The sequence below is a fragment of the Bombus huntii genome, chromosome 8, assembly GCF_024542735.1.
Source record: "Bombus huntii isolate Logan2020A chromosome 8, iyBomHunt1.1, whole genome shotgun sequence".
NCBI classification, from domain to species: Eukaryota; Metazoa; Arthropoda; class Insecta; order Hymenoptera; family Apidae; genus Bombus; species Bombus huntii.
The window spans coordinates 14520657-14533774 of record NC_066245.1 but is presented as its reverse complement, the minus strand read 5'-3'; the positions used below and the strand labels follow the sequence as shown (position 1 = coordinate 14533774).

Sequence of the window (13118 nt, the reverse complement as noted above, 5' to 3'; positions counted from 1 at the left end):
TAATTTAAAGATTATAGGTTAATAAAAGCCAGTAATTGGCCAGTTTTATCTTTAATATCTATTTTTACTATTTAGATCGCCACGTTAAAATTCTCTATGCTACGAAACGGAATTTGTTTTAAATTATCTTGGCAACCGCAACTAGACTTCGAAACAATGGCAAAACTAATAACCGTGCAATTACAAGAAGTTTTAACGTATTGTCAAATATTCAATGCATGCGTTTTCATGAAACTTTCGAGAGAATAAAACTCATCTATTTGCCTATTTCAAATCATTTTCTAGTGTTTACGCAATTTTTTAACAACTTCAGAAGTAATTTTTATTTTGTCGTAGAGCTCGTACCATATTGTTGCATCAATTTTCATATAAATTTCGTCATATGTATATTTTTCTAATATGCGTCAGATAATTGAAATTTGGGAATACAGTAGCGAGACGTATTTATGAATAATTATAAACAATTAATAATATTCAAAGTAAATTAATAATATTCAAAATTCCACAGGAAGTCTGCAATTGCAGCTCGCAAAATTTTGTCAGTTTTGTAAAAGGAAATATCAATACATGTAATGAATCGAACTCTAAAATAGCGTATTCTTGTTACCCGCGTTGCTGGCATATTTAGAGCTGGAATTTGATCGAGAATTCGTACAAAATGTATAACGCAGTCTATTTCCATTTGTACACTCAACCTCTTAGGTACGGTTGAATTTTGTGCGGGGCTGTTTCTCTGTACGGCAGAGTTTGACGCGAATTACGCGTAAACGATATACAGCACTGCAATGTATGGCAAATGATAATGCTATTCTCTACGCAAGCACATTGGAATGAAGCTTTTTATAAGTAAATTACAATTTTTCTTAAACATATGATGCATATACTTTAACTTTAATAATTTATTTTAATAATTAATAATACAATTGAGTGTGATATATTTTAAAGCACGGTATGTCACATAGACCACGTCACAACTTTCACACTGATAGGGTGACAATGTTTTTCAAATTGCTCTTCGTTTTCTAATTTGAAGCGACATTTTGAGGTTGAAGATTCTACAAAATTATAAGGGTATGTTACGGATCGGTATGTTAAAAAGAGCATAATAATGGTATTTTTATTTTAACGGAAAGCAACAATTGATATCTGACGCTGGCGTATCAAAAACAAGGACTATATATTCTGTCTATATAACACTGTTATAGAACGTTGCGAGGGCAAGAAAAACGTGAAGCAAGACAAATAAAAAAGATCATTTAGTTCAAAAATTATAAGGGTATGTTACGGATCGGTATGTTAAAAAGAGCATAATAATGGTATTTTTATTTTAACGGAAAGCAACAATTGATATCTGACGCTGGCGTATCAAAAACAAGGACTATATATTCTGTCTATATAACACTGTTATAGAACGTTGCGAGGGCAAGAAAAACGTGAAGCAAGACAAATAAAAAAGATCATTTAGTTCAAACGGTGAATGAGTCAGTAGAGTGAGCCACTATAGTGGCGTGTCGTAATATAAGATGACATCCGCGAAAGCCAGTATAGTGGTGCATCGTACCTAAGTGATTAATTAGAGTAACTAGGTCTCTGTAGAGAATGTGAGTAGGAGCGAGGGAGGGGGGAGAGAAACGAAGTTTGTTTTGCACTCGGACATCAGGCCAATACCGTATCAGTGTCAGGATCGTTCGTTTTAACGCATTTGTAGGATATAAGCTATGTAAGCACACTGTTTAATATTAACGCTGGTTACGCGTACATCATATCGCGGATATTTACGTCGGACCATGCGCACACACTACGCTTTCAGCACGAAGGGGTTTAATATTTATAATGCACCAGCGACTTGCCCTGGCAAGAAGTGTAAATGTTTTGTCAGTGACTTCTAAAACTAACTTTTAGCGCGATATACGAGATCCGGAAAGGTGGAAGGTATTTTTGTCAATAACTAACGAACCGAAAGGATGTGGTTATTTATTAGGTTTGAGATGAAATCATTGTAAATAGGAAAGATTAAAATACTGCCTACAATAGCTAAAATAGCTAAAGATAAACCAAACTAAAAGGTGATGCTATTCTCGAGCGGAGATTTTAATTTTATACCTGTGTCAAGAGATTTCTAATGCTCAATTATAGCTTGCGGAGCAATTTTGTACATTTACACAGATTCACGGTACAGAGCTCGCAAATTACAAACAAGCGTTTTCTTGAATTCACCGATAAGATGCGTTAAGAAAGAATTTTATTATGTTCGCTTGCGATTCATGGCTGCACCACCATGAAATGGTTCTCCCCCGGTTCCCATTACCGAGAAAATTTATCCTGGGCATGTATAAAGTTAGCGGGGCCGATTTGCCATCAGTCAACGAGCGGCAAACAGGGAGAAAAGTGTGATCTGTCAGCGGACAAATGGCGACCGTCGACCGCCCATTTCCATTGGCGTACTTTCCCATACAATTTCACTTCTTTCCACTCACCTTATTCGATTTCACTACCAAATGCGAGAAAATATACGTTTACCGCGATGGTCGTCGAGCACATATCCTTCTCCAGCCTCCGATCCATCCCCACCTTTCTATCCTATCCCATTCCATTCCTCGTGGCTCGTGGTATGTTTTTCCGGGACTACGAAGAGAGAAGAGGCTCGAAGAATGAAACACGAATCAAAGTTTGCCGAAGGAAGGCGGACTGAAACAGCGAAAGGAAAGAGTAGAAAAGAGAAGAGCGAATAGGGTGAACGACAGAGAGGGATAGAAAAGTGCGAAAGAGAAAAAAGCCGCGGGCTTTTGAGTCTCGATGGCACACCATAATGTATATATCATTCCGATGATCCGATCGGTGAGTTACGGAGTTTCGAAGTACAAGAGTGGATTTACGGTAGTGCGTGGAAGTTAGCCGCTGATCCGGCTCCAAGTAGCGGAATTCACTCTTGCACTTTCGAACACCATAATTCACAAACCGGTGGAATATTCGGGATTTCAGAGCGTTATGGAATAATTTACAGTATTCCGTTCAAACTTTATTTTCTTTCTTCTTTTTTTTTTATCTCGTTTTCATCTCATCCGAACGACACGACGCGACGACGTTAAAAGCGTGGTATTTTTTCGTTGACTTTTTGCGAAACTCTTTCGTTTCGATCCGACTGGGAGATGATTCGATCAGCTTTTCGGTTTGTTTAGTGCCGTAGTATATGCTCTGCCATGCCGATGCGACGGGAAGATTGTCACGTCGTAATTTGTGAACCACGGGTAATAGATGAGAGATTGTTCCGATAGAAATGGAAATATGCGCAAAGTTTCGTTATCAACGAAAAAATATTTTAGAACTATCGTCGAATGTTTCATAATTGCATATTTATTTGTTACATTTTGATCAATCATTTGAGGCTATATAAAATTCGAGAATGAAACATTTCGAAGCACCTCACACAGTAAATTAATTACCTATGAAATCTATGAAAAACGTACGATTCCAATAATTGTAACTTATCAACTTCCTTTAGAGAAAAAGGGGAAAGATCGTACTACGTAACGCGTATCGCAATCTGCGGTGAAATTTGATCCGGCAGCGAACGAGGTCTGGAAACACGCGATATCAGCAGTCGGTGATCTGATATCGGTCTTTCGAAACAAATTTAAATCAATCAATCAAGCATCGCAAGAGCGAGGTTCCTCAGAATCCCGGCGTTAAATTTCAAGCGTGCAAATGGTAAACATTTTCCGGAGTTGGCGGTGCTCGTAAAACCGATCGACCTCGTTACAAATCATCCCTCTCTCCTTGCTGGGACACGAGTCTCCGAGGATCGAACGGGATGGATAAACGCGCAAACACTCTTCTCCCGCTGTATTTGCTCCTCTACCATCACCCCTGTAACTCCATCTCTCTTTGCTTTCTCATCCTTCTACTTTCTTTCTCTTTTTTCCCCTCCTCTTGTTACCCGTTTTTTTGCAGCCGAGGCGTTAAACCGGCTGACTATTAAAACCGCACCGGTTGCCAGTTTCAGGCGAGCGGCCATATTTCGGTGTCGGAAAGTCGAAAAGGAATTCATGGCTACTGCTGGCCAGCCAGGACACTGTGAATTAAAGCACGCCCCGGCAAATGGACGAGTGGAAGAAGCGCGTCGTCGATGTTTTCTCGTTTCTCATAAAAAAAAAAAAAAAAGAATGTCCGTTCCAACGGGCCACGAGCACTTAGCGAATGATTTTTAAATTGAATCATGTTTTTTCGCCAGGCCGTGCAGCATCCACTCTGTCTCTGTCTAGTGTTCGGGGCTGCCTCCTTTTTTTCTCTGTTCGTTTCATCAGATTCGCGAAAAAGGGTACCGGAAAACCCCGAAGAAAAGAGGAGGAAGAACGCGTTGACAAGTGAGAACGGAAGAGTGAAACAACTCTTCCGGCGGTTTTCTTCGACGAAGCAAGAAACAGCGACCGGTTTTTCGCTAGCCAGCAATTACTCTCGATTGTTTGGCCTGGCTGTCTTTGTTTCGGTGTAAATACCGCGATGGATGTACGTTTTGGCTTTTTCCTCGAGCAGTCTTCTCTCGTTCGCGAAGCTTGTGTTTCTTTACGGCGAACGTGTACGTTTTGTCCAACACTTTTATGAAAGGGAAACTGTTTCTTTTATCGGGCTAATATCGAATTTTTCTACGAATTTTCCTGTTGTTCTAATAGCTAATGGTAATTTAGGTTATCTTTATGGATTCGCTTTATCGGTTTGTTTTAAGATTAATGGAACCAAGTCTAAATAAAATTTGAAAAATTATACTCGTAACGCTGGAACGAACTATAATAATATATATATAATGTATAATATATAAGATGGAGTTCCTTTTTTTTAAACAGAAACGAAGATTTCTTCGAATGATTTTTTTAAATTTTAAGACAAATACAATTTGCTAACAAAGAAGAATAATTAAAAATAATTGTGAATATATGTCATGGAACAAATTTCGGAAAATTATTTTTGAAATAAACTACAAGGAAATAAAGCTTTTCTCCTCCAAATCAGAACCGAGAAGATTTAACCTTTAAAATGGTTAATTCTTTTCTTTGAACTTTAAGGTATTTAATTTACCGATAAAGAAAAGTTGAAATAATGCACGTATATTATCACATCTATTTTGCTTAATATAACTTACAAATGTAACGATTATGTTCGTATCGTTTTTAAATGAATTAAACTCGCTGTCCGTTTTGTCAGCTCGAAGAAAACTCGATTTCTGATGCATAAGATTCTCGAGAAATTTGACGCTGGTAAGTTTCACCGGCACTTGGTTTGTCAGACCGCAATTTAGATTAAAAGGAATAATTACAACAGCTATTTTGGACGAAACTTCACGTGCTCGTAAATCTGCTCGCTCACTTCTCAACCGCGAATTTTAGCGAGAACTTCTGCACACCGATAATGAAAGCAAGTTAAGACATCTCGCTTGCCATTACGCCGGCAAAAAACGAAATAATTGAACTACAAGAATGAAAAAGCAAGTTATTCACTGAGCAAAATATGAGATTTTTGAAATAATCAAAATGCTACCAAGAGACAAATGATTCCTTTTTAACGAATAAAGGGTTAAATCAATTCCAAATTATTCTACGACTATATTATTGAAATAATATTAAGATTATCTTAATTTAGATCAGTATGATAAGCATTGAATAGTTCAAATTACAAATATATATAATGTACTCATTATTGAAATTTATTAATATTAAGTTCCATAAGTTTGTAATCATAAAAAGATCAATAGAACTACGAAAACATCAGTCTCTTTTGAACAAGACTAAACTGATTGATGTTAATGATCGATGGATAATCGGAGAGGATTGTGTACGGGTGAAGTTTAAGCGAGCCATAAGCGATGGCTGGTTAAATCGAGGGCAATCTTATTTCCATCGTAGTCGAGAATAGTTCTGGTTGTACGTACGTCGATTTAGTGTCTTCGACGGGAAGTTTCCAGATGCTTTTAGTGGCCTTGGTTCGCGTGCATACCTACTTCCGGCCTGCTGGCTTACGGGTCTCTTCCTATGCCAGTTAAGCGGATGTCTTGGAGGTTGGAGGACTTGACAGCTTGCGGGCTAAGTGGTTGTAATACCTTTAACCAGAATTTGTCCGAACTTCTGCGTGAGCATACAATCAGAAATCTTGCGCCTTTCTTTATGAAGATGAAGAATGCCAAAGAATCGGTCAATAAATTTCAAAGTAACGATTATTATTACGATTTCTTCTTATTATCCCACCTGTATATGGATCTTCAACGTATTACATATTGCAATTAACATGAAAACTATACTACGAATGAAATGTTAAGTTTGTTAAAGAAAAGTATTTCCACGGTGCTAAATGATTGTAATAAGTACTTAAACAAAGTGTAATCCTACTTACCGCATAGCTTGGAAAACTCGTCTCGAGTTGCATAGTAGCTTACTTTGAAATACTGGTACTTTGAAATTTTCTGTCCGACCACGTCGAGTTTACGAAGTAAATTGAAACTAATTACGCTTGTCAGCATTGACGTTTACTTTGACTACTTGAAATCTAATGAGACTCGCGGAATGTTTATTCTGTTTATCACATCGGGAGAAGGAGTACATCTATTTTGGAATTTTTTTGCGTTTGATTAATTTTATTATGGAAAGTTTGCGATTTCTCGTGAATGAAATTTGAATTATTACAGATTCAGGAAAACTTTTCACTGCAAACATATCTATTCATAAATAAATCGTTTCAATATTCTAAAAATCAATTAAAAAGGTATTTAATTAATCGGATATTTAAAATGGAAATTATATTAATTAACATTAAAATATATTAATTACATTAAAATTGCATTGGAAACAAATTTTTATAATATGGATATTTCAAACTTTTATAAATTGGATATTTCATTTCATCTAAATATTCCTGGAATTATTTTATTCTATAAAAAGCTAATGTTCCGTGCACTCTTATCATAACCTATAAATTTATAAACCAGCACAAGAAAATAGAGAAAATATGCCAGAAGAATAAATTTAGAAAAAGAATAAACTAAAAATTTCGCATCAAATAAGCTGAAATTTAGTGATTTTATTGATTTTATCCGGTTTTTCATTCGGTTGCATGATTAAGCACGATAATTAAGTCGTAGCTTAAATATGGCGATTTTTTTCTCTACGTGTATCAAATAAAAGTGACGAATAAATTAAATATAGAATTATTTTGAATATTTATAAGTTATTAAGAAATCGTTCATGGTGTTCGAATGAGTTATGCCCTTTCGCAAACAAAGGGAATTATTGCGTAAATAGGCGGCGAACTAATCAATCGAAGATCGTGATGTTTGCAGAGAAGATTTCTTCGGTGCAATAAAACCTTAAAAGTTCGATAAAAACCTTAAAAGTTCAAGTGCACACAGAAACTCTATTTCCATTTTGTATTTTATATCAAATTTTTGTTGAGTCTTTTGCAATTCGAGAATAATCCCTATTACGGTTTTGAGACAAAAGAATCTATTTCTTCAAAATTTTATTTTATTCTATCGTATTTTTCATCTTTTTGTTCTGCTCCACAATGTTTTAGTTGAACGTAACGCTTTATAACTTCTTGCAAATTTCTTCTGGTTCGTGTTAATATATAACTGAAATTTATGGACTGTAATACTTTTGAAAATACCTTTACGAATATCTCCATAAATTTCTGAAAAGCTTCGACACAGGAAAATGAGAGGGACGGTGAATGTTCCAGTGGAAACCAATGATCTAACTTAAGTATCTGTTAAATCGTAAGAACAAGCGGTCGTTCCATATATTTTGACGGTGTGCTCGAATATGCTCCAAGTTCGCACACAGACGAGGATGTACAGATGAAGTTGGAGGAAGTTAACTGGTTCTCTTCTCGGCTTTTCCTCTTCCTCGTGCTTTACTGCAACTGTGCAAGTCCCAGACGTGTTTACGCAAATGCGGTGAAGTGTTGCTTCCTCGGAAACTCGATTTATTCGATGAGAGAATAAAGGAATGAGCGTGGACACCATGAGAAGTAAAACGGAGAAGTTACTTTCATTAATTATTTCACAGATTGACTTTCGCATACAGATCGTATTTCGTTACATTGTAAAATTTGAGACAAAAGAAATCAATATTTTTGATATTTTAATTGAGTATATTATATATACATGTTGAAATCTGCCAAATTGCAGAATTCCAGTCATATAATATTTCTTTACTCGAGACATCAATGCAATGGATGCAAATCGAGATAATGCAATCAATCAGAACATACTCGAGAAAGAAACAGGATAAACAACAAGAAGGAAAAACAGGTTTTTCTAAGCTATTTAACAGTGCACATGAACACATCGGACAAAACAGCAATATAGTCGGAACATACATTACGAAAATGGACATCAATGACTATAATAAATTGCACTTGTGTGTTTAACAGGAAAACATATCAGCGAGGAAATGAAAGTCCCAATCGAATTTTTATTATTAGGTAGCATTTTTATTCAGATCCTCTTAGCGTTATTTCGAACGTAATATCTTAAGAAACAATATTCTAATTCACGAAAGCTTTATACATCTCGTTTTAAAGATATGATTGAAGTGACGAGAGTACACGGTGAATATCATCGAAAGGAAAATCGAGCAAGGCAATTCATTCGACAATTTCAGTTGGAATCGGTGAGCTGTATGACAATTAAACGGGCCATGGGGCACGTCATGGCAGAAGGTTATTCGCCAGAGGGTCAGACAGCTTGCGGGTTAAGTGGTCGTATTACGTTCAAGTCTGGAACATGGTGAAACTTACCACATATAGCGACGAAGAGGGACGATTTAGCTGTCTTTAAGAGGATGTTGGGATCGTGAAGCTATTCTAAAGTTTGTTGTAATGCTAGTTATAGCGCGACGTAATGCCGCGGCTAATTTCTTTTTGGAACCCTTTACAAAATGAGATAGGAATTTAATTTAGCATGGTAAACGTTTGATGTTGTAAATTAAAAATGTTTGACGATAATATGATGGTTACAGCATTATGTAATTTCAGTGTATGGAATGTTAAGGAGAAGTGTTTAGCAAGTTGAAGGAAAATAACATACATTGCATGAAGACAAAATTCAAATACCACCGTTATACTTAGTCCTACTAAAAGGACAAAATTTCGATTGCCAGTTCAATTTTATACATATCCTCTGTCATGGTATGTGTTTGCGTATTTCACGAAGCTCGAGCGGAAGAAACATGCACGAGAAGATGAAGGCGCTCGATCCTGACGCGAACTATAGGCTCAGACAGCCGGTCAAAGAAAGAGGAGAAGAAGATCGCGGAAAAAGGAAACCGAGGGAAGAGATGGAAAAGGAGGCGAACTGGCGGAGAAAGAAGAAGAGACGGTGGCAATACAGAGAACCAGAGCCAGACTGGATGGCGCTGATCTCGTCGCCCGCGTGGTAAACAAAGCTGTAACTCTCCTCCCGTGGCAAGGAATCAATGCGCGCTAGCGAGCTCTCCGAGGTACAAGTACACACTTAGTTTTGTCGTAACGTGCATGTTGATGCACTCCAGTGAAACGCTGTCACACAATAGTACCATGCAACTGTTCTTTTTCTTCTTTTCTTAATCGATTGATCGATCGCTGTATAGTTTTTTAAACAACTTGGTATCCTTCGTGGTTTTTGGGATTTGATAGAGGCAGAATGCGCGATAGTAGAAACAATCTATACTCGTTATTACTAACTTACGATAAGCTCTTAATGACTTTCTCTGCGGACGTCATCAGATTTCCCGGAAAGCCAAGTAACCGAAACGAAAGCAATGATTCACTGCAGGGATTTTATAGCACGATATTAATGATTCGTGGAAAGTTTGGTGAATGCTTAGCATTTCGTGGATCGTCTGCCGCGAATCTCTTCTCAGACATCTATCTTACTTGCCGCATAAAGCAACTGTTGACTCTTTTGATAGATGAAGAAAGACGAAACGAGCCATGGAAAGTCGATTGTTGATAGTTTTTGTAGTTTTTCTTGGAATTAATGGTAGAATATGTTCAAAATTTATATTTTAATGGAATGTTTAATAGAAAAGTATGATATCTCGTACTCTTTTGATAAGAGGGTCCTTTCACGAATATTGCGCAATTGACATTTTCCACGAACGAATGTAAATATTGCGAATTGATGGAATAACGAGAAAAGAGAAAAATAAGTGAAAGAAAAACAGAGAAACAAAAGTATCGACGAATCAATCGGTGATACGATAAAAATCTAAGACAGTAAATATAATCCTACTGTAGTTTTCGATACCCGCTTTACATTTCATTCCGAGACAGAAGAGTAACATTCAGTTTAACAAGTCGGCCGAGTCCCTTCGGCATTTTGTGGCCGTTTGAACGATGATGACGAGGTGAAAACCACCAAGGGAGAACCTGTGGAACACTTGGCAGCGTACACTGAGGTCAATCGCTCGTGACGAAGGTTTTACAAGGGTGGGAACGAGGGTCGGGGGCGATACTATTTCAGCGACCATGGTTAGCAAGCCCTCAAAGGTGGTTAAGTCGAGCCGAAGGTTGCGTTTAGTGGCACTTCTATGATACGTTACAGACACGGGGTTTGTTGTCTGATCTGGGTCGGACGATTCTCATTCTTTTTAAATAGATCTTTTTAAACTTCTATTTTAAAATATATTCGTTTCTCCATGTGCTTCTTATTTGTGACGCTTGAGAATTAACTATGTATGATATATTTTATCTAATATTGATAACGCTTTTCCTTCAAGTTAAGTACAACACTACAACAACTCCTTGCAAGGTAAAATAATTAATCTCAAGTACTTTACCTCTCCGAATCCCTGACTCAGTCACTCGCTATAAAAATTCACGTCATTTTTTTATTCCACATACGCAATCACATTCATCTTCTAATCAAAATATCACAAACCGATCTCCCACCTATCGATGAGCGCCTACCCTTATCCCCTTTCGGTATCATTCTTCACTCGAAGAATTCTCATTTTCCAGTCACGCGAGGACACTAAAACGCGGTTGCGCGCTTTCGTCCTATCTCGCGAGCGACCGAATCGAGATGCTTGGCATCGATCAGAACGCCGTTCCCACTGTTCCTCAGGAAGACTAATGTCCGTTGTTCGTCTACGTCTGGACGAAAGTGCCGGGCAGATTTTTCGGCGCACTGGAGAGTGGAATCCTTTCGACGCCGGTCGTCTCGACGCGGGTCGTTGCGGCAGAGACATAACCGCTGTTACGCTGACAGTCGGCCCGGATAAATCGAGGTGAAAATTCCACTACGGAATACGAAAAACGGGGGTGAAACGCAGAACTGTCACGAGTCAGTGCCGACGTTGTCGCTGGTTATGGTCGCCAAGACTTATGACTATGGCAATGGAGTTGCATTCTCCCCAGTCGCGACAGCGAATGTTGCGTGGCTTATCGATTGTGAGGAGAAGTCGCTCAGTCATGGTTGTTTCTTCTCAAAACAATGGGTTTCTGAGTCGTACTATCGATGGTACAAATTTGACATTTAGAGAACGTTCTAAAAGTTTCATTTAGAGTCACATATTGTTAAAATCGTAGTTGCAAGCAATCAGGAGAAGTTTTTCTACCACTGAACTTGATGAGCTGTGATTTAGTAGTTTAACATCCACTATGTTATCTATTGAAAGGCGGATTTTAAATGAAACGGATCTTTTTCCTCCTTGCTTCTCATTTTCTTTCTTCCCTTTCATTACAGCGCCACGAGGGCTTGTACACTAGGCAAGGTGAAGGAAATACACTGTTATACGAAGGAAAGCAAAGAGATCTTATTGTTGAAAATATAAACCAAAAAGGGTACCTTTGTGATGTATAAAGCATAAAGAGCATATTACTGTAAAAAGAGAGACACAGCGAAAGACCATTTCCATCGTTTCGCGTTAAGATAGACAAGACGAATCGAAGAAGGATTAGATAGACAGGACGAAAATTACACGAAATTAAACGCGGATTAAACTTTCTCCCATCTATGCGTTCTTCCTGTTTTCTTTCATTCATCCTTTTATTCCTGATCGTAAACATCGGTCACTTAAAGAGGAATCGAAACTCATCGCAAGAATGTCGCGGAGTAACAACGTAGTGACCTATTTTCTGCTGCAAGGTGTGACTGTATCGACTGAATGCATCGGAAGTAAACAGCGTCGTATACTTACACGGGCGAAAGACGCCTTCTTATTTCTCCAGGGACGATTGTCGGACATTTCGTTGCTCCAAGAGAAGTTTCTTTTCTTCATCAGATCGTTCTCTCTCGTATCGGTCATTACTTCCTTTTGTATCGATTAAGCCGCGAATCGGTCTTCGTGATTAGAATTCAATCAGTTTTTCATGATTGCTGAACTAGTCTCATTGAATTCTGCTGAAATTTTGAAAATGTAACACTTGCCACGTGCTTCTTCTCTTTGTTCTTTTCTTTGTAAATTAACTTCACGACAAGTTTGCGAAGTTGAATTTATGATGTCTAATTGTAAGTAGTTTTGAGTTGAAAAGACCATGGGTTTACGATTGAAATGTGATACCTTCCTTCTGCGGAAAATGAACTTTGCAAGTTAATTTAACTTTTTAATTTATAAATGAACTTTGGAAAATGTACATTCCACGGTACAAATACTTTCAAGTCGGAAGTATGTGTAATTTTAAAAGTAATCTAAATAAAAATCTATTTGGAAGACATATAAATGGTACATCATTTGCAAACGTAGTATTTGTAAAATACAACTTTTGCTACGTACGTTTGATTTTCGATAGAAAAGGGTTTGAGTAGATTCTAAGTTATTAGTGAAAAATAGGAATTAGTAAACGATAATTGGATTGATGCATCTGAATAAAAGACAGCGACCTGAAAATTCCTTGTCGTTGATAAAAACTAGTCTATGTTGAATGATATATCCAATTGCACTGACTTCTTAGAAAAACGCGTTAAGGAGAGAGCAAGAAGAAGATCGGGTGATTGCAGGTTTCTAGATGGTGAAACCATCGCAGGTCACCCATCTTCTTATGAAATCCCATGTTTGCTTTCCGCTTCTCTCTTCTTCTAATTGTCTCTTCTTGCGTCTTACTGGCACTACTCTTTGATTTGCTTCAGCCTCTCTAAGATATAAGATACA

The 13118-nt window shown here is 37.5% G+C and overlaps 1 protein-coding gene across 3 annotated transcripts in view; it reads left to right on the top strand.

Annotated features, from left to right (window-relative positions):
• The window catches only part of LOC126868699 (lachesin-like), a 266628-nt gene that overhangs the window by 119714 nt on the left and 133796 nt on the right, over positions 1–13118 (top strand). The gene's annotated exons all lie outside the window — the stretch shown is intronic.